The 27,368-nt window shown below is 38.9% G+C and overlaps 1 protein-coding gene across 1 annotated transcript in view; it reads left to right on the top strand.

Annotated features, from left to right (window-relative positions):
- LOC136875488 (inner centromere protein) overlaps window positions 1-27,368 on the top strand; it is a 283,305-nt gene that overhangs the window by 732 nt on the left and 255,205 nt on the right. The window lies entirely within an intron of this gene.

The raw sequence follows: 27,368 nt of genomic DNA, 5'->3' as shown, positions 1-27,368 counted from the left end.
TAGGAAAGGCCTAAAAGTTGGAAGGAAAGGGCCGTGGCCTTAATTAAGGTACAGCCCCAGCATTTGCGTGGTGTGAAAATGGGAAACCACGGAAAACCATCTTCAGGGCTGCAAACAGTGGGATTCGAACCCACTATCTCCCGGATGCAAGCTCACAACCGCGCGCTTCTAACTGCACGGCCAACTCGCCCAGTCAAATACAATTATCTGCCTTGTAAAAGAGTTAAATTGTTGTTTTATACCATCATAAACTAGGAGATTATTAAATACAGAAGATGCTCATTTTCAGACAGAACCAAAATCAAATGTGTGCCCCATCAAAAGTCGAAAGTACTTGAATAAGTACCAAAGAGGATAGAAATGAAAGTCAATAAATTTCAGTTTCAGGACAGATGGCCCCTTGTAGTTTCAGTCTGCAATCAGAGATTGCACCACAATGCGCAGAGTGTGCGATGCCTTACTATTATTAACAGATAGCGCAGGAAAGTGACTTCCGCGATAGTAATGGACATCCAATTTTCCCTCCCTCCCCACACCCCCTCACCTACTATGGCGATTATAATGCAGTTCTACCGTTTCCATTCCCAATATATTATAATTCATATATTTTTATTTTCAAGTACTTGCTATGTCCAAAATAATGATAATGATCTGATACCCGTAGTTCTTACAGCATACTATGTTATTGAGAGCATAACAATCAATCAATCAATGCTGATCTGCATTTAGGGCAGTCGTCCAGGTGGCAGATTCCCTATCTGTTGTTTTCCTAGCCTTTTCCTAAACGATTTCAAAGAAATTGGGAATTTATTGAACATCCCCCTTGGTAAGTTATTCCAATCCCTAACTCCCCTTCCTATAAATGAATATTTGCCCCACTTTGTCCTCTTGAATTCCAACTTTATCTTCATATTGTGATCTTTCCTACTTTTAAAGACACCACTCAAAATTATTCGTCTACTAATGTCATTCCACGCCATCTCTCCAATGACCACTCGGAACATACCACGTATATTAAATAACACTTGTATGTGTTATTATTCATACACCTGCTAAATACAATACAATCTTAAAAATTAGTACATTGTCCTTATCAAAATACACACTCCCCTTGTTCATTAATTATTCCTGGAATGTCCTTCTTGGAACCTGTTTCTGCCTTAAAATACCTATATATACCCTTCCATTTTTCACTAAAATTTGTATGACTGCCAATTATGCTTGCCATCGTGTTATCCTTAGCTTTCTTTGCTAGATTCAATTTCCTAGTAAGTTCCTTCAATTACTCCTTACTTCCTCAGAGATTTCTAACTCTATTTCTTTCCAACCTGCACCTCCTTAGTCTCATTATTTCCCTATTATAATAAGGTGGGTCTTTACCATTCCTTACCACCTTTAGAGGTACAAACCTTTTTTCACATTCCTCAACAATTGCTTTAAACCAATCCCCGAGTCTGTTTACATTTTTATTTACCGTTTTCCACCTATCATAGTTACTTTTTAGAAACTGTCTCATGCCTGCTTTATCAGCCATATAATACTGCCTAATGGTCCTACTTTTAAGACCTTCCTTTCTATCACATTTATTTTTTACTAGGACAAAATAGCTTCATGATCACTAATACCATCTATTACTTTGGTTTCTCTATAGAGCTCATCTGGTTTTACCATCACCACATCCAGGATATTTTTCCCTCTCATTGGTTCCATCACTTTCTGAATCACCTGTCCTTCTCATATTAACTTATTTGCCATTTGTTGGTCATGCTTACTGTCGTTTGCATTTCCTTCCCAATTGACATCTGGTAAATTCAGATCTCCCGCTACAATCACATTATATTTGCCTATTATCTTTAGAAGTGAACCTTAGGCCTACACCTAGAATTTCATGTTTCTCATCTTTAACTTTTTCGTAGCTTACAAATTCGTCTTTCACTAGAATGAATACTCCCCCTCCCACCATTCCTATCCTATCTCTACGATACACACTCCAGTTCCGTGAGAACATTTCTGCATCCATTATATCATTTCTCAGCCATGATTCAACTCCTATTACAATATCTGGTAAATATATATCTATTAAATTACTTAATTCTATTCCTTTTTTTACAATACTTATACAGTTCAACACTAACATTTTTATGTCATACCTAATGATTTCCAGTTCCCTGTTCCCTTATCACCGCTCCCTAGGCCACCCTGTTTCCCTGAATTTACCTCCCTATTGCCCTTCCAAACAAATTTCCTAACTTATACGTACCACTGTGGTTTAAGTGAAGGCCGTCTGAGCGCAGATCCCTATCTCCTACCCACCCATTAGGATCTAGAAATTTCACTCCCAGTTTCCCACATACCCACTCCATAGTCTCATTTAAATCCCCAATCACCCTCCAGTCAGTATCCCTCCTACACAGTATTCCACTGATAACAATCTCTGCTTTCTTAAACTTCAACCATGCTGCATTTACCAGATCCCACACATCTCCAGCAATGTTGGTACTTATATCAGCTTGCCTTACGTGGTTGGTACCAACGTGAAACACTACCACCTTCTCCTTCCCCTCATCCCTCTCTTCTACTTTCCTCAACAACTGCCTCAACCTAATTCCTGGATAACACTGTACCCTGGTTCCCTTTCCTCCACACACTTTCCCCACGTGTCTAACGATGGAATCCCCCATGACCAGAGCCTCAACCCTACCCACCTCATTTGATCCCCTCCCCTCCTGGTCAGCCCTCTCTTTCCTGATAGCTGCAGAAGCTACTTCCTCCTTCCTTTTCTCCTTCCCATGACCCTGTTGCACCTGTCTCTCCTATCCTCTACTCTACATTTCCCTTTCCTATGTTTTCCCTTCTTCCTACTTCCACACATCGCAGCATCAGTTCCCTGCCCCTCATCTTCCCTCTGTTCTACCTGGAGTGACTCGCACCGATTTCGCACAGACACCTGTTGTGAATTCTGATTCTGAATAGAGCCCTTAGCCTGCATTCTCCTTCCCCTTAGAACATTAGACCACCTATCTTCTACAACTACCCCCTTTCCTTCCAGAACAGGGTTCCAGAACTTTGACAAGATCTGTAACCGAGTCATTCCATCGTTACGGACGGGATATTCGGAGATTAATTTGGAATTGAATAATAATGGTAATAATAATTTCGTGTGGCTATTTCTAGCTGGGTGCAGCCCTTGTAAGGCAGACCTCACACAACAAAGTAGCTTTATCTTAAAATGAATGATTGGCATGTTACCACAAAGCTGATGTTATGATAAATAATGAAAAGAAATGACAAATAATAAATTCCTTCAAAAGCAAGACAGCATAGCATATGCACGGTATGGGTATCGCATCAGTATCCAAGTACCACATGATAATAAAAATAATAGAATTAAGTGCACTGAGAGAGGAAATATATATAAATACAATAATAGAACTGATACAGGGCTACCTGTGGACCAGCAGAGGTGAAAGAAGGTGCCGGGGTGAATGGGTCTAACTACTATGTCAAGAAAGAATTTAAACTGAAATGGAAGGTTATATTTTTCAAAAAAAAAAAAAAAAAAATCTCACTTAGTGAGAAAACAGTGATATATCAGGTACCATGACAAAGTTTAGACAAAGCAAGAAAACCCAAACTTTAGTGATTGTTTAGTAACCAGGGCTTCCAGCCCCTCGCTTTACATTTCCTGAGCTCTTAGCTCAACTTTACAAAAGATTACAATTTTACACAAGGGCCGAAATCCCCTAATACATGGAGCGCTGGCTCCCAACTCACAATATCAAGTCTTCAAAAGGCATTCAGTTTAATCTTACTTTGAAAAGAGCCAACAGGCTCTCAGTTTTCAAGCCAATTCAAGGCAACACCAAAAATATCTTACACCTTTTTGGCCTTCCATGGCCCAGCTTACAAACTGAAACAGGAGTATCTCGTACCCAACCTATAGGGACTTCGTGTAAAAGAAATAACAGTTAAATAAATGGCCCGAACACAAAATGAAAGGAGGCGAATAGTACTCCTAGATGAGAATTCTAAAACCTAAAGGGCAGTAGGCCGATGAAACAGGGGCTATTCCCAAACTATGGAGGGGACTCGTATAAGAAAGAATTTAAGACATTACGGAAAGGAAGAAAACCAGTTAGATAACGTAGTCACCTCAAAGCAATATGAAGGGGAGCTCGGGAGGGTACATCACTCTCTATCCCCGATTTGCAGTTAAAGGTTGATGAAATATTACATTAGCCGGCAGGACTTACATTTTAGAGAAGTTGGTTAATATAGTTAAGGTTTCGGACCTTTCCCTCAGGTTAAACTGCGGAGCTAGCAAAGAAATAAAGATGTTAGTTGGCCATTACCTTGCTGAAGAACTGCTGCCTGATGAAAGAGGCGCCTCCCGCTCCCTGCTTGACACACACACTAAGTTAGATGACGATCAAATGACCAAGAGATGTGAAAATCCACAGTTTATAAACCCTCGGGGAAGGTTCGAGACTTTTCATGAATAAACAAGACGCACCCACAGAATTTTATTGGTTACATTCAAAAGTTACACTCAAAGTCGAAGAAGAAATACGGGATTGGTTGGAAATTAATTACAGAAATTCTTGATTGGTTGGATTCAAAACAGGTGGAAGGAAAAGATATATTGCTAACCCAAAAATAAATGAGCATCATTTAGTATAAAAAAAACAACAACTTATGAATAGAAAACTTCTTCAAAAAAGGTTCCTTCACTTCGCACCAGGGTGCATGACCATAGTTTTTTAGCGGTGACATCTATGAGAGAATGTCCAAACTTCTTGATGAATGGAAAACAAAAACAAGTAGAAATTCACACAGTTCTGGAAACTTCACAATAACAAAATTACACCAAATTTTAGTGGTGCCATCTTCAGAGGAAATTTATAAGTTCGTCCAGTTTCAAGTTCACTGTTTCTCCTGTAGAGGAGTTCTTTAAGGCGCAAGATTTAAATGTGCGGTGTAGAGGTGTACCTCCCGGTTCAGACCTCCCCCCACCACAAATGTCCTTCCAAGGGGTTACTCAGAAGAATTTCGAAAATATTATTTTACTTTGAAGAAAGAAAAAATGTCTATTTTTTTTTTTTTTTTTTTTTTTTTGAAGTAGACATGGGGAAGGTAGATTGACTCCAGCTTTAGAGTGTCTTTGTTGCCTTAGAATGTGGAATACATGTCGATACTTTTGACGGTCAGTACTGCCGCTGCTGTCGATATCCAGTTGAGGTCGCCCGGACCCCTCAAGTACCCTCAGATACACTTCTCCCGCTGCTATGAGAGGGGTAGTCGTGGTGATGTACACCGTAGATAAGAAGTATATGTACAGTCCCCAGGTGAATTGGCGGTAGGGGCGCTGCACTTCAGCCTTTGCTGGGAGATGGACTCCGGCGTACCGTACACAGGTAGACATCACGGGAGTGGAGTGGGCCCGTACTCCACCTTGGTGGTACGGCGACGAACGGCTGCGGGGGCACTGAAACAGTAAGATCTCGGCGACAGACGAGTTGTTGGTGACTTGAGAAAATAGGGTACGATCCTTATTGATGATGCTGAGGACCGGGCGGCGTGGAAGGCTTTTCATGCCATGGTGTGGATATGCAGGAGGCGGGGGCTTGGTAATGGCCACTCAGGAATGGACAGCAGAAAAACCAGAGGGGAAGATCGTACATGCAATATACGTAGCTAACAAAATACAGAAATTTGGGGCAGAGGGCCTCTCAAAAAAATATAGCCTTCAACCAGCTGCTTAACGTTGATGGCAAAGTTAACAATGACATTACACAGGTTTCACCTGGGAGATGTGGACCCTAAAAATCCTCTCGGTGGCTGGATTGCTCACCAATAATGTAACAGGAGTCGGGAAATCTAAAATGATGCACGGCCCATGAAATCTGGGGGCAAGGTTGCCTGCGGGAACAAAGTTTTTAACCATGACTTGATCTACTTTTAAATTGGTGGGCCTCCGTCCACGATCATATCTTTCCCTAACCTTTTCATGAGAAACCTTAACCCATTAGCGCCTAGCGTTGCCATATGGCAACGATTTTCGCACCTTTTTCTTTTAATGCTGTAGGCAACAAGAAATAATCTGGAAGATTGTGGTGTCATCCGACAGTTAGAGAAGGGTTTGTAGAATCTAGTAATCATGTTTATTTCGTTTTAAAATCTATTGTTGTGACACAAAGACTGGTGGACTCTTGGTTATTTTAAGATTCATGCGAAATGGCTGCCGGCTTCACGTAAGGATATAAAATGTATAAATGAAGTTCTTTCATTGCATTATGTTTACAGTAGTGTTGTGCACACTTCATTATGTACGTTGTAAGCATTTGAAACAGTACGGCCGCACAATGCCGTAGTAGTACTTGTTGCATCATTAGCGTTGCCATATGGCAACGCTAGGCGCTTATACTCAGTAAAATAGCTGCAGCTGTCAGATCATGATACTTTATACTGATTCATATATCTTCATTTCAGGAAGGGATTTTCCCTTTTAGAAGCACTGGATATGCTACTGACTGAAGATCTCGATGGTGATATTTCTGTGGAACCGCCCTATGTAAATGTACTTACAGATGAGGGCTCCTGGTAATGAAGACGATGGTGGGCTTGTTGATAATCTCTCTCTTGAAAGTTATGTGACAGTGCTGAAATGAAGCTTGTAAATAATGAAAGAATCGGGATTAGTTACGATGGTGAAGGTGTGTTACCAGAGGACGGAGTGCCTTTTCTCTCTACTGATGCAAGATCTGTTTCAATACCCGATGCTGCGAAAGAGCGGATAACTGATAGAAGAAATAATAAATCAAATAAAAAACCAAGATAGACTGATGGGGCTGATTTCAATATTGGGCGACTGTTGACATTTCCGGAGCCTAGTTATAGCAAGTGGAAATCCATGACTGTTGTTGACACTTTTGAATTGTTTACAGATAACCAGCTGATCGAACATTTAGTTCGAGAGTCTAAAATGTACGGACCCACAAATAACTTCTGATGAAATTCGTTGCTTTGTCGCCATACTTTTCATTTCTGGATATAATAGGTTGCCCTCCAAGCGTTCTTATTGAGACACGCAGGATGATATGAAGACAGTGAAAGATTGTCATTCTCTATCTCTGTGGCTAACGCGCAAGTATTGAGGGTGGGCTTTTATATGCCTCCGAAAGTATAGACTGATAGTTTATAACTGCATCTGAAGTTCTTTGATTCTTCTTCTGCTTCTTCTTCTTCGTATTTTTGATTTTATTCTATTGTTCCAGTGAGTGTTTTATTTTGACAGGCAATGAACTGTACATATGTGTCTATATACTGTAAACAAATACTTTCTCCTTTGTTCAATAATTCTATTTTTCTTACCGTGATGTGAATAAAAACTGATATTCCATATCCTTACAATAAATAATGCTAAGATATTTCAACATTGTTATTGCACGAAAACGAAAAAGAAAAAAAAGAAAATAAAACAAACCACTTTGCAACCTAAATTCGACTTTCAAAACTCATTGTTTAAAAATAGGTAGTGCAAGCGCCTAGCGTTACCATATGGCAACGTCAAATATCTTATGACCTAGCGATTCCAAAATTCTGAAACTTGTTTTATTAGTTTATTTTGGTCTCAAACATGCGGCAAAACACAATAAGTAAGCAAATCTCAGAAAAAAATTAATTCAGGCACTAATGGGTTAAGATTGGCCTTAGCCTTCTTCCATAGATCTCTAATATTATCGGGATCTATTGTCTCTGGTAGAATATCATTGAGTGACCAAAGGTTAGAGAGCGCCGTGTTAGGCACAAATTTAAACATCAAAGAAGCTGGAGTGAACTTATGAGACTCGTGAACTGCCGAATTCAAAGCAAAGGCTAACCAATGCAGGGACATATCCCACCTGGAATGATCATCATGATGAAATGCAATGAGCGCCGATCTCAGATTACGATTGACCCGCTCAGCCAGAGATGGTTGAGGATAATACGCCGAAGTAGTTACATGAGAGATGGACAGATCAAAACAGAATTTACGGAAGAGATTGGAGGTAAATGCCTTATCATTATCAGTAACTAAATATTGACACGGACCAAAAGAAGCAAAGATGGTATTTAAACAAGCAATGGTGGACTGAGCGGTATCCAGCGTAGTTGGAAATAACCAGGAAAATCTTGTGAAACCATCTATACACACGAGAATGAATTTGTTGGCATTCCCCTTTGATTGGGGGAAGGGTCCTATGTAGTCGATATAGAGGCGTTCCATGGGGCGCGACGCTTGATGAGAAGATAGAAGACCTAGCTTAGTGGACAATGTGGGTTTACTGAGCAAACATGATTTACAAGCTTTTGCTAATTCTCAAATTTCACCTTCCATACGAGGGCGGTTTGAAAAGTTCTCGGAATCAGCGCTAGAATAACGAGGTTCCCGTGCAATAATCACACATCCTTTGTGAGTGAACACGTGACGCGTCAGTGCTCTAGCTGCAGGAGTGTGCTAGTGACTACTCTTTGTTGTTCCCGCGTAGTGATTAGTGACAATGGAAAAACTGAGATTCGAGCAGTGATTAAATACTTTGTAAAGAAAGGTATGAAAGCAAAGGAAATTCATGCCGACTTTCAGAACACACTGGGGGACTCCGCTCCTTCATTTTCAACTGTTGAAAAGTGGACCAGCGAGTTTAAATTTGGTCGGGAGAGCTTGGATGATGATCCGCGTAGTGGACGGCCAAAAAGTGTTACGACCCCAGAATTTATCGCAAAAGTGCATAAAATGGTCACGGAGGATCGTCGACTGAAAGTGCGGGAGATTGCCGAAGCTGTAGGGATGTCTTCTGAACGGGTATATTATATTTTAACTGAAGAATTGGGTATGAAAAAATTTTCAGCAAGATGGGTGCCGCGGCTCTTGACATTGGACAATAAACGCACCAGATTGGAAATGTCCGAACAAAGTCTGGCCCGTTTTCAGTGCAACCAACAAGATTTTTTTGCACCGGTTTGTGACTACAGATGAAACTTGGGTCCACTACTATACCCCAGAGACAAAACAGCAGTCAAAGCAGTGGAAACATGCTGATTCACCACCATCACCAAAGAAAGTATAGGCAGTGCGTTTGGCCGGAAAGGTCATGGCCTCAGTTTTCTGGGATGCAAAAGGCATTCTGCTGATAGATTATCTTCCTACTGGCTAAACAATTACGGGGCAAAACCATGCAAACCTCCTAGACCAAAAACAAGGCCTGGTTTGGCAAGGAAAAAGGTCATCTTTCATCAGGACAACGCTTCGCCGCACAAAAGTGTTATTGCCATGGCAAAACTTCATGAACTGGGGTACGAGTTGTCACATCCACCTTATTCGGCACCATCAGACTTTCATCTATTTCCCAAGCTGAAAATTTTCCTCGGTGGACGGAGATTTTCTACAAGGAAAGAACTGACAGCCGAATTGGAGAGGTATTTTTCAGGCCTGGAGGAATCTCCATTTTCGAGATGGGATCAAGGCATTGGAACATCACTGGACCAAATGCATTAGTCTACAGGGAGACTATGTTGAAAAATAAAAGCAGTTCCACCGAGGTAAGATACTTAATTCTAGTACATTCCGAGAACTTTTCAAACCACCTACGTACCTTTGCAGATAAACATCTCTCGGATCTATTCTTGAGTTTTGAAGATGCCTAAATTGCCCCCTAATGGGGTCTCCATGGTAGTACTTGAAGATCATAGGTACAAGAACAGCTGGAACCACAACTTTCATCTTTTGATCATTCCTCGACGGGCAACATAGAACCCCATTCCTCAATATATAAGGGACGACATGTTCCCCAGAAGAAAGCGTTTCCATAATAGGAGCCAGCTCTGGATCTTAGATATTTTTCAATGTCCCTAAACAACATGGGGGCATCGGTTAGAATGGCATTAATGCTCGAAGGGATGGGCGTGGGAAGGGAAGAACTATCTTCCAGTTCGGAGGTCTCTACCTCATTAGCAAACATGCAGCTTAGTCCATCCGCCGCAACATTTTCCGATCCTCTAATATGCCTAACATCAAATTGGAAGGCAGAAATCCTGATGGCCCATTGGGCTATACGACCAGTACGACGCGGCGTGGCTAAGACCCATTTTAAGGCTTGGTTATCTGTTTCTAGGTCAAACTCGATGTGTTCCAGGTACAGTAGGAAATTCTCTAATGCAAATAAGACTGCCAAACCCTCAAGTTCATAGATGGAATACTTTGGATTCTTGAGCTGACAGTGTCCTAGATGCATAGGCGATGGGTCACCTTCCGAATTCAGTTTCTTGAAGAAGCACAGCAGCCACCACCGACGACGACGCGTCGGTTTGAACGATGAATTTTTTCGAGAAATCAGGCATAGCCAAGACGGTGGCGTTACAAAGAGCTAATTTCAGATCTTTGAAAGCGGCTTGTTGAGAAGGTCCCCACTCAACCTTGACTGCTGATGAACCTGCCAATACCTTTGATATCCTTAGGAGGTTTGAAATCACGGATGGCCTGTGTTGTAGAATGATCAATAGAAACACCATCGGGCGACACAATATGACCTAGAAATGACATGGAAGTTTTAGCAAAAGCTACCTTAGATAACTTCACAGGTAACCCTGCCTTACGAAGGCGATTAAGGACCTCTTTTAGATGATCAAGATGTTCTTCAAAGGTCTCAGAGCCGGGCTGAGTGGCTCAGACGGTTAAGGCGCTGGCCTTCTAACCCCAACTTGACACGTTCGATCCTGGCTCAGTCCGGTGGTATTTGAAGGTGCTCAAATACTACAGCCCCGTGTCGGTACATTTACTGGCACGTAAAAGAACTCCTGCGGGACTAAATTCCGGCACCTCGGCGTTTCCGAAGACCTTAAAAAGTAGTTAGTGGGACGTAAAGCAAAATAACATTATTATTATTATTATTATTATTATTTATTCAAAGGTCTCAGAAAATACGATGACATCATCAAGATAATGGTACAAGTATTCAAACTTGATGTCGGTGAAGACCCTATCTAGCAGTCTCGTTAGCACAGCTGCCCTCGTGGGGAGCCCGAAAGCCACGCGATTGTACTCATACAAGTTCCAATCCGTGGCAAAAGCTGTGAGAGGTTTGGATTCTTCGGCTAGAGGGATTTGATTATACGCCTGATTAAGATCTAATATGGTGAAGAATTCCGAAACCATGAAAAACAAGAATGAAGGTCAGGAAGAGGCACTGATTGTAATACCACCTTCCGATTTAATGCCCTATAGTCAATCACAGGCCTGAAGCCACCTTGGGGTTTCGGAACCAGGAAAATAGGCAATGAATACGCCGACTTAGAGGGTCGAATTATACCATCTTTTAGCATCTGATCTATGATCTTGTGAGCCTTCATTTTTGGAGGAGATAACCTATAAGGTGGTAACTTAACGGGGATCGAATCCGTAACCTCAATCTTGTATTCAATAAGGTCAGTAACTCCGAGAGTATCATAAAAGACATCAGGAAATGACTGACATAACTTACGAATACTATCAGCCTGCTCCTCAGGTAGATGTCTAAGGTCTAACAACATTTAATCCTGGGTAGGCGAAACAGATGAACATGACGCAGAACTACGCTTAAGCAAAGGAATTTTACAATTACTAGCAAATTTGATGGTGCACGACTGGCTCTGAATGTCGAGCACTACACCGGTGTGAGACATGAAATCTGCCCCTAATATAATGTGGCAAGACAAGTGCTTAGCCACAAACAGTTTTACTTTCCAAGTGAATTTAGAAATACGAATTTTGGCATATAGGAAGCCTAAAATTTCTAATGGAGAAGAATTAGCCGAAACGCATTGAATCAAAGACGAACAATAATTAGAAAATTTACAAACGGACTTTAATTTGGAATACCACTCAGCCGAAATAATGGAACAAACACTCCCTGAGTCTACTAGAGCAGTAATCGGTTCATTTTTCAACTCAATTTTGAGAAAAGGTACAAGTGCGGGGGTCTCCGCCGCAATCCTAAGACATTCTTTGGGGCATTCAAATGCTGGGTTTGAAGAACTGCTACCTTGTTCTGAGCTTTCGGTGGTTTTAATCGGGGCTGAGCCATGTGAAGATGAATTGGCGGACTCGGCCGATGCCACTAGTCACTTTCGATCATTCGAGTTGGTGGATGTTGCACCAGAAGTTGAACAGGAGGGGGTGCTATTGGCATTAGGGCAGTTCTTGGCGAGGTGATTAAATGAGCCACACTTGAAACATCCTTGTGATGACCCTGCTCCATTCTTTGTCCCATTGGATTTAATCAAAGGGCACTTATTACGCAGATGATCCGCCGATCCACAAGCATAACATTTGTGGGTGGTGGAAGCTTGGCGAGGTGAAGGCCGAAACCTACTGGAAGATGGAGGGGGTTCCTTAGCGACTCTTAAGGTGTCGGCATACCTAACTCCTTCGGCTGAGACAGCCATCGCCTCCAATTCAGCAAAGGTTTGAGGACGCGACGCGAAACACAGACATGACCTGTAGGGCGGGGAAATGCCTTCCACAATGGCCTGCACGATTTGATCTTGTGGGAAATGAAGAGCGAATACCCTAGTGTAAAACTTAATGTCTTGGATGAAGTCGGCAAGATTTTCATCCAATCGCTGTACTCTATAATAGTACCTTTGAATTAGTGATGACATAGCTCGAGCCGGAATGAAATTAGCTAGCAGATGGGCGTGGAAGTCTTCTATAGATGATTGTTCAGCTATGGCTCTGACTATTTTGTACGATAGGACACCTATGGAATAAGGGTAAATAATCTGAAGAATTTGAGAAGGAGAAAGAGAAAACACTAGAGCTTGATCTTGAAACTCAACTAAAAACCTTAAAAATGAAATAACCTCGTTAGTGGAATTAATAGAAAATTTAGAAATTCCCCTAAGCAACATAGCCAAAGGATGAGGCAAACTACTAAAGTCAGGTGACATAACAGGTAACGGCCTAGGGGGTGAAGAAGCCTCAGACACAGCATTATTTAAAAAGAAAGGTGGAATGGATGTACGACGCTCAGGTTTCTTTCCTGAAGGGGCAGAAGTTTGTTGAGTTGCCACGAATTTTCTGCTTTCAGTGTTCTTGGAGAAGTCTTCCTCACATACAATGTTTACAACAGTGGCTTGGTCGGTTTTGGGAGTAGCAGACCCAGTTAACAATTGACTAACTTTACTGGACATTTTAGAAAGGTGTTCTACAAGAGTACTAGCCTCCTTCCCCTGAACTTCGTTTCAGTTAAGAGACAATAGATCGCTAACTCTGTTGTAAAAGTGAAACAGTCTAGCTTGTACTCGTTTAAGTTGATTGGGAGATGGATCACTTACTTAAAAAAAAAAAAAACTGCAGATGCTAGCTCAATAGTGTTGTCCCTGATAGTGGAGAGAGCCTCATCAATGTTCTCTCCCAAGTAAAAAAAAACTTATGAATAGAAAAATTCTTCAAAAAAGGTTCCTTCACTTTGCACCAGGCTGCATGACCATTGTTTTTTAGCGGTGACATCTATGAGAGAATGTCCAAACTTCTTGATGAATGGAAAACATAAACAAGTAGAAATTCACAGAGTTCAGGAAAATTCACAATAACAAAATTACGCCAAATTTTAGTGGTGCCATCTTCAGAGAAAATTTTATAAGTTGAACCAGTTTCAAGTTCACTGTTTCTCCTGTAGAGGAGTTCTTTAAGGCGCAAGATTTAAATGTGCGGCGTAGAGTTTTACCTTCCGGTACAAGAACCATTCAACTTCCAGCCCCTGAGGTGTACTCAAACAGGAAATGCAGGATTTCGGGAGGACTGGCGAAGATATTTTTCTAACATAGAAGCACAAGGAACAAAGATTTACAGCACAGGCATATGGGCACTTGGAATTCAAACACAAATACTGTAGCACCATGGGAGCTATCGCTTAAAATCTGTATTATTTCGAACTAAGTTAATCGATTGGGTTAAGTCGGATTCAATGCAATCCAGCAATATTATCTCCTTAATACTTGACATTATACGACTGATTCTTTGTCAGAAGGGCCTGCTGATTAAGGTTAGACTTGAAATACTTCACTTTGAGGCAAACGGCCTTTAATTACAAAAATCGCTGTTTTCATGCCCACTTGCCCACAGAACCTTCCTACAACTATCTACACATTGTGAATGACCTCCAGCGCCATCTAAAAATTAGGACCGGAACTATCTGAAGCTAGCTACAGATTAGAACCGTAAGCCCCTGGGGTGGCAAGTACAGTACATTTGGCAGCAAAATCCCATACCTTCATTTATCTCTCTATAGACTTTTTCGCACATTATTTGTGCAGTTAGGATATAGGAACTCTACGCAATTTACAAGGATACTTTGTTCTCTTCAATCTTACAGGAGACGCAGACACATAGTGTGTCTTGCAGGGTTGCAGAACTTTGACAAGGTCTGTAACCGAGTCATTCCATCGTTACGGACGGGATATTCGGAGATTAATTTGGAATTTAATAATAATAGTAATTTTGTGTGGCTATTTCTATCCGGGTGCAGCCCTTGTAAGGCAGACCCTCCAGTGAGGGTGGGCGGCATCTGCCCTGTGTAGGTAACTGCGTGTTATTGTGGTGGAGGATAGTGTTGTGTGTGGTGTGTGAGTTGCAGGGATGTTGGGGACAGCACAAACACCGAGCCCCCGAGCCACTGGAATTAACCAGTGAAGGTTAAAATCCCCGACCTGGTCAGGAATCCAACCTGGGACCCTCTGAACCGAAGACCAGTACGCTAACCATTCAGCCAACCAGTCGGACATTTGGAATTTTAGTGTGCTTATAGGAGTGAATTTATTGTGAAATTTATGTGCCTGATATTACACGTTCATATTACTTATTCAAGTATGATTCTATAAAATCTTTTCCCTAATTTAAAGTTATAATATGTAATGTATCACTTTTAATGACTGTTACGGATGAGACAGCCCTTTGGACACCACAATACGGTTGTGTAACTTTGGAGTTTTTCCATGAACTATGAAGGAAAGAGCTATGTATTCTTACAGAATATTAAATTTAAAAAAATATTTTTGTATGATGGCACAAGAACTTTTAAAGTTTAATGATTTTTGACAAAATTAATTATTCAGTGCATGAGTAGCATGTTATAGATGGGGACATTATGGATGGGACAAAAGGCTCAATATCATAGGAATTCATTTACACACAAGCCTATATTAAATTAAGTACTTTGTTAACATCAATTTGATAAAGTAACACTGTACAACTTATTTATAAGATATGTATTGTTCAAAATTGTGAACAGCAGTTTATAGTCATAGAATTTTCTTCGTTAAGTTATATAAAGTCCTATCGCCTATTGGTTTAATGTCAGGTTCTGGTAATAGTCCTAACACTTCTGAAAATTTAACTACATATTTCTTTGTTGTGACTGTTTTGAAAAGTATGTCTTTGGAAATGTCACTGCAAACTTGTTTCATGTAGTAAACTTCAAAACTGTCATTTTCAACACCTCCTTGAGTCACAACCACATATCTGTTGTGTATGCTTTTTGTTTTGACTCACATGTTCCATAAGTAAGTATTGCCCTCCTTTAATATTCTTCTTTGGTATCTTGGGTAGGTCAAGTTCATGATTGTCAGTGGAGTCAGTGTCTGTATATATATCACTGTAACTTATTTTAGATCTTGGTTGAATTGCCCAAGTTTCTACATCACTCTTAATTCATTATCACCCCCGAAATTTGCATAGTGTCCACATTCTGGAAAGTCAGGGAAAAATATTTTGGTCAGGGAAAGTGAGGAAAATAGCCTAAAAAAAAAAAAACCCTGGAAAGTCAGAGAAACCTTTCCCAGTGATGGATCTGAGGGGATATTTTTATGCTCTAGTCTTCTGTAACCCAGGCTATTGTAGCATTTCTTTTTTTACATATCTTTTCACAAGAAGTGCACAATAATTCTTCAATTTTTGTTGTGCCTTTGTGTCATTTCTTTCAACCATTTTTATGTTCTTTTTTATTTCAGTTCTAGGATGGTTGCTTGAAATTCATGACAGTGGTTAACAAGCAGTGTACATTTAATAAATTCTGGCTAGACAAAGTGTTTCTCGAACTGAGTGGTTGGGTGGACATATCGGTAAATGATGCAACTTTGTAATATGTTACCCATACAAAATACATGAAAACTAAATCTTCCCAGCCAACAATATTTCTTTGTTTGTAAAGAATACCTCTACTCCATCTCCACTTGAAGATATGCAGCCAAGAGTTAGCACTACATCCACAGTTACAAAGGAATTAGCAGTGCCAGGAACAAGTCAAATGAGTTTAAAGACTTTCAGTGTGAATGAAGATGTTACATCAGCTGAAACCGTGTGGGCTCTCCAGCTTGTCACTGGAAAGATGTCTCTCAGCTCTTGTTATGAAGTATCCGCAGCATTTAAAACAATGTTTCCAGACAGTAAAATTGATCAAAACTTTACTATGGGCAAGATTAAGGCTTCCTATGTTATAAAACATGGATTAGCCCCATATTTTAAAGAAAGTTTGCAAAATGACTCAAGGCAGTGCTCTGACTATGTTGCTTGTTTTGATGAATCGTTAAACAAATTTGTCCAAAGAGGACAAATGGGCTTTTGTGTAAGGTTTTGGGATGTAAATCTTCAAGAAGTTGCAACAAGGCAGCTTATTGGAACAGTATTTTGTAGGCAGGGCAACTGCAGATCGCTTAAATGGGTTTATAATGGACTCTACTTACCTTTAGGGAATAATTTGCAAGTCTCAATGGATGGGCCGAATGTTAACCTCAGTTTTATTTTAAAAAAATCATTTGCAAGTGCTAACCCCCAAGGGCACCTCTTCTTAATATAGGCATATGCAGTTTGCATACAGTGAATGGAGCCATGAAAATTGGGATCTCCAAAAATGACTGGGACCTTTTTCATTTTTTCAGGTCTCTGTACAATCTTTTAAAAGATAGCCGTGCTCGACATGCTAAAACGAAACGGTAATCTTTTCGATAAGTGCAAACTGTTCTTCTTTCATTCCTGTCTTTTCTGACTGATCTTCAAATTTGAAAACTGCTTTGCATACAGACCTAGACTAATTGGAATTCGTTATATTCATCTACATTAAAACACAATTAATTGCTTTTGATCGCAAGAGTGCTTTAAATCCACATAGTATTAAATTGCTGTGGTAAAATAACTTGTTCATATTTGAATTTCTCTATTAACAAGTTAGTTGTACTTTGCTCGTTGCAATTGATAAGAAAAAGGTTCATGTTACCATTAAAATATTTTGTGTATATGTAAAGTGCCATCAGTGTAATTGTTTTTCCATAAATAATTTTAAAAAAAGAAGTGGAAAGAGAATTAGGCCAGCTATGGGGATGGTGGAGGTGGGAATTTCCTTTTTTGTTCCTTGTAAAACATGCTGTTTGGTGAATTAACTTTTCACTCAGTTTTCGTGAGTCAGAGAAATTTTTCTCTGTAGGTCAGGGAAAGTCGAGGAGACTTGAGAAAATTTCTGTGGACACTATGATTTGGTGTAAATGAACTTCCGATATTACAGTTCTTCCAGTTACACTACTGCCTTGGTACAGACAATAAGCCCGGAAGTAATAGCTTGACTGGATGTTTGGAATGGCATTGACAGTCTTCCATCTTTCTTCTAAGAAGCCTATTTACTTTTCACTGTTGATTAAAATTAAGTGAATCCCCTTGACAGTGTCACTGCCTATCTTGTAAAAGTCTACTCCTGTAACAATTGCTTGCCTTGCTTTGACTTTTTCCCACACCATCCTCGTAAAGGTCCCTCGTATGCTATCCACAGCTCCTTTTCCATGATAGGTGGCAAAGAAACACCACTCACCATCAATACTGAAGTTATTGGATAGGTAACAGAGATTATGTAATGTATACTTATTCTTGAATTGGCTTGTAACACCATCAGAAATAAAATTTTGTTCCCAATATTATGTCTTTCCCTTGAGTCATTAATTATGGTTTTAAGAAAACCCAAACACAACATTTATCATGGCTGAGATCATCACATACAATTGCATAACATTCCTTTGATCCAACTTTCAACCATGTAAATATTGTTCCTTGTAAACTGTTCCAATATGCACTCTGGATTTCATCTTATGTTACACAGGAATAGTTCTCTGCATAATCAATTTGAATTACAGCTTCTTGTGAGTGAATGTTTGTCTTCAGCTGTCCAAAATAATTTCCTTGAATGGTTTTCACAAAACAGTGTAACTTGAATTTTGGTGCTACCTTATCAAGGATATTAACAGCCTCCTCGACCGAGCCATCAATAGTGCAAAGTACAGTTCGCTCACAAATTTCAGTCCAGTATTTCTAGGAAATGGTGGCTGGTAGATCACATTCATCTGGTAATGTACTGATTACACTACTCATGCTTGAACCATTGCACATACCTGACATACTTGCAAAATAGACTTTCACGTATTAGGTCGTGTTACATTCATTTAGTACGTGTTCAAGAGGTGTTAAGTACAAAACAAAAATGGCTATGGTGGCGTAGGTCATCCTAGCTCAATTGGTAGAGCAACTGATGCGAAATCGGGAGGTTGTGGGTTTGGATCCCACTGGTGCCCGGTTCTTTAATAGGTTCTAAGTGTATATGTAACACGACCTAATAGGCTGAAAAAAATAAAAATAAATGGGAACAGCTTATGGGTCCACCTTTTCAGTACAAAACCATGTTATAATGGTTGAATTACATAATTAGTAATTAGGACTAGTTTCAGTGCCAACTTCTGCGTCATCTTCAGCCCAAAATTGAGAATACACACACACACACACACATATATATATATATAAATAACCATACAAGGTAATACAATAGAACAATGTAACTCTATATTTAAAATGATTGAAATGGGCTAAGAGTTAAAATGAGTGAACATGAACTAGGAGAAATTTGAGAACACTGAGTGAAAATCCTAACATTCATTCTATAACAACATGTAACATTTTAAAATAGTTTGCTTATTGAAATCATTAAGAAATTGAGAGTACGAATTTCTGTCACAAATGTTCAATAGATGTTATTTCACTTATGAGTATGAGATTCTTCAATTTTGAGCTAAAAGCAAGACATTCATTCTTATGACAAAACATCACACTTTAAAATCTATTTTCTGGATGTCTAATAGGAAGTTGAGGTTCCGGGTTCGACTTTGCGTTGCCAATTATTTATTATAAGGAGGAGGCTTATATAACTCTTTTTAGAGTATGATCTTTAAATTAAGGATCAGTTGACTCCTTATGGCTGAAAATACAGTATTAGAACAAGATGAGGTGTTCTTTTCTGAACTTAGGGGTTGTGCTGTAACTTGCGATTTGAAGTTTGTTATTGTTATGTATGTAAGGTGAATGCTATATTATGTGCCAGGGTCCTATGAGGAATTCGTAGTAAAATACGGGACCTGAAGAAAAGAGGGAAATTTAGTAATTAAGGAAAATAGAGCATATTTTATGTGGAAGTGACGAGATAGTGTGAGACTCACCTCTGGCGACGTGCGCTGTGGCGTGTGGTAGAGAGGAAACTGAATGTTATGATGCGCTGGGTCACAGAAGCACTGTGTGCTGTGGTGGAGGGGGGGGGGGATGACTGAGGGACAGCGGGAGAGGGGGGGAAGTGTAGAAATTTAGGGAGGGTAATGCGGAGAATATGCATGACGTGAAAAAGTATTGTGCATATTTTGAAAGACTAATCTGCTATAGAGAAATTTGTTTCTAAAAAATGCAATCAGAAAATCAAAGTGTGTTTTAGGTTTTTCTGAAATTTCATTCAGTTTTAGGCCTGAGTTTAAAACTTGATCCGCACAAATTAATGATCAGTTTTATAATAAATTATTATTATTATTATTATTATTATTATTATTATTATTATTATTATTATTATTATTAGAGATTATCATGTTCATAACACTGAATCATCATCCATTAAATATTTTAATTTCCTTTCATCATTTTTATTCTCAGAAATAATATTGCAAGTTCTTCATCTTCTGCTGCTTCAACTTTATTATTATTATTATTATTATTATTATTGTTATTATTATTATTATTATTATTATTATTATTATTATTATTATTATTATTATTATTATTTTCATCAGTGGAGATTATCATTATCATATCACTTATTCATCATTGATTTAATGTTTTAATTTTATTTCAGCATTATTATTATTATTCTGGGAAATAATCTAATAAATTCTTCCTATTATTCCTGTTATTCCTCTTCAAATTATTATTATTATTATTATGATAACTTAATTTCACATGTTACACTGCCGTTAACTATATTTATGTTTAATGCATAAGCTTTTACAATTTTGGTCTAGTTTGGCATTAAGCAATCAATTAAGACAAGATTTACTTGGATTATTATTATTATTATTATTATTATTATTATTATTATTATTATTTTGAAAGTTTTATATTTTAATTTCCAATCTTTAGAATTTAGTCACCTATGTTAAATCCCAATCTGAACCACCAAGATCCGATTGACATCGGTCGGGACACAACGGTATTCGGAACCACAACCTTCATTTTCATACTGCTGTTAATTTTATGGGAACACCATGTCCTTTCAAGACAAATCTCAAATCCCGTGGCAATTCACATCTGGGAAAAATACATCCAATACCTGCGATTACTAAATTATTCCTTCCTTTTCATTTGAAGGACATTTATTCCACTGGAACTGTGCAAACATTTAATTCACTAACTAATCTTTGGTGCGTGGACTTTTCTACCACTCATAACACTGGAATCTGCATATTATATCGTCTTAGGCCTCGAGATTAATCTATTTCTTCATCAACATCAGTACGGCTCAATTTTCAACTCATGCCGGATTTTTGTCCCGCACGAATTCCAACGTCAAAAATGGGCTCAAACCACTCTGGGCTTTCAACATATCGTGACCATCCTATACACCTGCCTCTATAGCTGCTTCTGTGGATCAGCGGTAGAGTGTCGGCCTCTGGATCCCAAGATAGCGGGTTCAAACCCGGCAAAGGTAGTCGGATTTTTGAAGGGCGGAAAAAAGTCTATTCGACACTCCATGTCGTACGATGTCGGCATGTAAAAGATCTCTGGTGACACATTTGGTGTTTACCCGACAAAATTAATTAAATCTCAGCCATAAACGCCCAGGAGAGTTTCAGTTTACTCGGTCTGCCATCTAGTGGAGGCCTAGAGTAAAATGGAGCGTCAAAACTGACGAGCAGACAGCCAGATGGCGTCAAATTGAAATGTCTGCACACGGTAGCTGAGGCCATTCGATTATTATTATTATTATTATTATTATTATTATTATTATTATTATTATTACTTCTATACTAATATTTATGATTATTCTAGAGTCCAAAAAGTTAAATCAACAGTTTGTGTAAAAACCAAATTTGCTGTCCGAATTAAAGTCTTTTACGCCACATGTTATCTCCACGTTGATTATTACTTTCACCAGCGAACTCGCAAAGCATTATTATTATTATTATTATTATTATTATTATTATTATTATTATCATACTTTAACTTGCGAACCCACCAAGCATTATTATTCCACTTTAACTTGCAAACTCACAGAGTATTATTATTATTATTATTATTATTATTATTATTATTATTTATGACCTTCCGTACGCAAACACATAATTACACACCCTGGCACTTTATACATCTGGATGTCTGGTAACAAATATGCCTAACTAATCTGGGTTAGCATAAAAGAAAAACCTGACACTTGAAATTAACTTTGATCATCAAAGTATTTACAAACAGCATGCATTAGTTGAAAGATATAACCCATATTTACATTATATACAACAAACAAATAATGAATTAGTCTAACCCATAATTACGTTAATGTAAATTAGTTCATCCGTCTATCTTAAATAAAATCATGGATTTGGGAAGCTTTAAGTAACCATGATTAATTTACACTTATCCCCGTCTTATCGCGATAACATCCCCAAATATATCAATTTTGTGTACTTATTCCTGTGTAGAATTCAATTGTCTCGTGGCGGTTGAGAAGCCTCATGGCCCCATATTTGTTTACTCATTCATCTTGCCGCACTTTATAACATCAACATAAAAAGCACTCCTGGGAGATTACCCATTATTAACACCTTAATTATGAATTTACAATGATTTATACAACAAAACACTTATAGGTGCCTAAAGACCCATTACACGTTCACAATTCTTTTCTTCACTTGCGCCCGAACCACAAGCCGTGACACTTTAAAACGGTGTGTCGTTTTATTTGACCCGGCGCGTGTCGCGGTAGTCAGCCGGCACTTCCTGACATATTGCTAGGCCGCCTAGTGTTCGCTACGCTCCTACAGTTCCCTGCTCCGGATAATTGTTTCACCATCTATCTTGAACTTATTAATTCAGGCTCCGCACACTGCGTTCAAAAAGTACTATCGGCTTTCCGTTGATCATTTATTTTCAATCACATGAAACCTTTATAAATGTATTAACTTCAACATACAGTTATACTGATTATTAACACTCGGTACTATGAATAATCTCACTGTTTGTCTTCACTTTCATAACGACTCGCGTACTTACAGCTCTGACTTAGAATACGTCCCGCGGTACTGACTTGTTGGGCCAACGTGTCAGAGTATCAAGCTATATCAAATAACTGTCCTTCTGAGGTTCCACTTCCTAGTATTTATGGACGATATGGTTTTCCCCGTGGGTCTCCCGAGGGAGGGGGGGGGGGAGGTTGGTTATCCTAAATCGGCACTTGCACGTTGATTTGTATCTCTTAATTTATCCCACTTAATAAATTGGCGGTAAACATTCACGTGTCGTATTCTGATCTCATATCGTTCGGAGATCACGAAGATTTCACTTGATTTCTGTCTTCCAATGCGCCTAGTCGGGTCCATGCTAGTGTAATCTTTGACCAATAGCGATACAGCGTGGGTCTATTCCTAGAATTATTTATTTTAATTCATCAAACTTACAATTAATTAACATGGGGATGATATCTAAAAATTCCCATCTGTTCAATTCGGTGGTTGGAATATTTTAATTATTATTATCTGAGCAGATAACTGGAGTTCATATTGTATTCTGTCATGTTGGTGCATCTGTGAGCCCTTTAGAAATTTTATCATTAGCTGAAACTGCAGCGGTTAGTTTAAATATCTCCCCTTGACAACTTGACAACAATATACCTGGAGGCACAGGAACTTATTGTGACATTTCTCCGTATTGGTGACGCATGGGTTTGCAGCCTTGTTCAAAAATAAATGCTCCCTCACTTCCTTGTAACAATCAGCACTGTTGTTCTGAGTGCTCGATTTAATCCTCGTAACTTTCGACATGGAAATACATCACCCATTATTACAGGCTTAAATCTTGGTGCCAGATTGTCGCGAGCACGCCTGACAATGTTGAAATCTTTCCGTCCACACAAGACTGACAGTGTGTATTTCAGTGTTCTCATATTCCTGAATTTATTTTATAATATCAAATCGTGATACCTATGGTCCATCTCATCCGGGTACATTATGTCTATGTCTGTTCTCAATTTTTGGCTGAAATTGACGCAGAATTTGGCGTTGAAACTAGTCCTAATTATTAATTAAAATGTTTTAATTCAACCATAATAATATTGTTTTGTATTGAAAAGGTGGACCCATAAGCTGTTCCCATTTTATTCTCAGTTCAATATGGACATATATATGATGACATTCTTAAACTTAAATAATAGGTTGGAAGTCTATTTCAATTAGAATGTGGTCGTGAATATTCAGCTGTGAGCCTGCATCCGGGAGGTAGTGGGTTCGAATCCCACTGTTGGCAGCCCTGAAGATGGTTTTCCGTGGTTTCCCATTTTCACGCCAGGCAAATGCTGGGGCCGTACCCTAATTAAGGCCACGCCGCTGCCTTCCCATTCCTAGGCCTTCCTGTCCCATCGTCGCCATAAGACCTATCTGTGTCGGCGCGACATTAAGCAAAAAAAAAAAAAAAAAAACTACGTCGCGCGCCAAGATTAAACAGGGCAAGCACATCTTTACGCGCATCTTCTGTCGTGTTTGTCTAGACGTGAATCGTCACAGTAGAGCTGTAGAGATGCACTGGACAGGTTTCGTATTTAAAATGCCGGTTAAAAGGAAAGAAAGTGTGCCTGTCGAAGGAAAGAAGCGTGGACCAAAGTTGTATTCGTTAGAAACAAAATTAGAAGTTTTGGATTGCCATCAGAAATAAACTATAACATTTATTTGTATTGAAAAGGTGGACCCTTTTAAGTTTCCTATCTTCCATTCTCAGTTCAATACGGACAAAAATGAAATTCTTAGATTTAAATGACATTCGGCGTGCGTTGGGAGTCAGTGAATCCACTGTGAGAAATATTCGTAACAATGTGGAATTAATTCGAAAATCTGTTCTTTCTTCTACTAACTTAAGTGTGACCAGAGTGACCAAATCTCTCTTGGAATCGATGTAAAGATTAGAGTGAGCACCACAACCAACAACACATGCCTCTCTCTGGAGCTGCTATTCAAGCTAAATCCTAAAGCTTGTATGCAGTGTTTAGTTTATCTTTGTGTGTTTCAATGTTACATTTTTAAGTGTACGGTATGAAGTTTGCATTAAAATGCGTTTTAGAAACGTGATAATGGTTACTTTTTGTAAAAATACTAAGAATCTCTGCTATTTTAGGCTTAATATGTGAGTAAATGGAAACCTAACCATCTATTTTACATATAAAGTGGCTCTCGATTTACGCGAATTCGGTATGCGCGGCAATTTCTCGGAACGTAACTATTGCGTATAACTAGGTCTACCTGTATATTACAGTACAAAATATAGACCATTAGTAATGAAATAACATAAAATGGGAGAAATTTACAATGTGATGGTCATTCTTACTAAATTTACAAGTTAGAGACTTGATGGTCAGATAATAAAATTGGAGATAAAATTTTTTAACAAATGGTTTTAAAAAGTCTTAAGCATGGCGTAAATAAACACATGTTGAATGTTGACATCTAAAAGCTGACGTAAATTATTGTTCCTCTGTTAATATGTAACTTGGTAGTGGCCTGTGTCATCAGTTTTCATAAGGTAAGCATTAAATTGTAAGGTAGTTAAGAAAGTGGATCATGTTTACAGCATTGACAGAAGTATTGTTGTGAAACCAGAAAGTTCTCGATCCAGTGTGGGACCTGAAGTGTAAGAAAGAAGAATTTTGAATTAAAATAAGTTGATGGAAAAGAGGGCATTATGTCAAAAGAATTTTAAGGTACAGGACTCACCGGCCGATCAAGGTGAGTCCCGTACCTCAAATAAATTAAATATCAATACCACAAGAGCCTCAGTAAATCCAACTTAATTATCACAAGAGCAGATCAAATATCAGAGCACCAGAAGAAAAAATTCTCATCTCAATCGGCAAATGTCAAAAATAATAATAATAATAATAATACGAGACAACACTCAAATGTCAAACTCAACAGAGTTCACGCCCACAAACAGTTTACACCGGTTACATAGCAACGAATCACGTGACACACATACTAAGATGGCGGCCCAAACAATCCGAGTAGTCAACTAGAAAAGGTTTTCGCCTTAGTAACTTATCCCCTAGAAAGGTGGTTGCTAAATATAACAAGCATAATTCGAATGAGTTAAACAAGATAAACCACCAAATAGAGGTTTATAGCAATAATGTATTAATAACCAATAGTCCTTAGGAGCTCCTACAGTATAGATACACTTAAGTTTACCTTATGAAGCACTCAAAATATTTCAAAATGAAAGTCAAACCGAATTACACATTTTCACTTTCTTTGAAACCCAAATTACAACCAAGAAATTACAATGAAATTATTATGACCTGAATTTCGAATATTTCTGCCAAATCTGAATTACTTGAAATCTTAAATAATTTTTCTCACATGGGTGTTAAACCCAAACTGTTTCTATTTGCTTCTCAATATAACGTGCTCTTGTTGCATCCATGGATCAGTCCAGATTCGTAGAACAAGAAGATTCAAATACATACAAGGTCGGAAGATTATGCAATTAAAAAAACAAACCAAACATGTCAGGCCTAATCGCCCGGGTGGCGATTATTCTACCCTGGATCCAGTCCAAGTAACATCTCCACAGCTCTCATTTAAGAGTTGTACTACTTAATATTCCACCAGAACGTTAGCCGGCAAGCTTCCTTCTTGAACAACATATCACGACAACTGAACTACACTAATTGTCGTGTTCACACGCGTAGACGATCAAAGGAGAAGTTCAACTCCCTGTACCCAGGTGGCAGTAACACACAAGCGGACCAGGAAGGCTAGTACAGCGCTCGCCCACTAGGAGGCGCACAATTAGCGAGCAGAGAATGAGGAATGCATTTTACAAAGGTCCAGCCCGCTCAATAGGCCACAAATCACGTGAATGTATAGGCTGAGCTGCAAAATACTTCATGAGTCACATCCAATAATTTAAAATGCATTATACATACTTCTTCACAGTCCACATTGATATCATTCAGCACGTCATTCAAATCATTCACATAACTCTCAGCCTTAAATAAAACATTACACACTCACTTATCAGACATACGCACTTCATTCTCACTCACGCTCACTCGATTACAGACATTATTACCATAATTCACTTCGAAGTTGCTATCATTACTACTTAATGACCCAACAATTAATCCATCTTCACCACCTTTCATATCAGCTCCCACTCGCACCACTTTCATGCCAACAACACTGCTACTTGCAACTCTCTTATCAGAAGTTTCATTTATCTCAAAGTCACCATTATCACACGTAATCGACCTAACCTTAATCTCCTCACGAACGCTTAAATCAACAAAAACATCCTCACTCTAATGTATACTCCGTAAAAACTCTTCACTCACTAAACAACCTTCATCAACTTCATGAAAAACTTAACTTTCAATTTCAGAAACTTCCACAAGATTATTGATCGCAACACTGCCATTACCATCACCACTAGCACAAAGTAAGTCATCCAACACATCTTTCTTACTTTCATCACGCCCTCAACATCTGGCGGACTGTATCTCTCTCCGATGTATACTCAATATTCTGGCTGATCAGAACATGCGCCAAGAAATACTCTGCCATAGACACAACTTCCTGAGGTCTATATTTGCCAAATAGCACGCGATCCCTTTCCCTTACCTGAATGGCTTCACTCCAAAATTTAGAACTAAATTTCTCTCTAAATTCCTCCAAACTCGATATACCCTGTCTATAAACTTGAAACCAAGATCTCGCTTCTCCAACAAATGCAACATCCAACATCTCATCAA

The sequence above is a fragment of the Anabrus simplex genome, chromosome 1, assembly GCF_040414725.1.
Source record: "Anabrus simplex isolate iqAnaSimp1 chromosome 1, ASM4041472v1, whole genome shotgun sequence".
NCBI lineage: Eukaryota > Metazoa > Arthropoda > Insecta > Orthoptera > Tettigoniidae > Anabrus > Anabrus simplex.
Note: the sequence above shows the minus strand (reverse complement) of the source record. Positions and strands in the feature narration are given on the sequence as shown.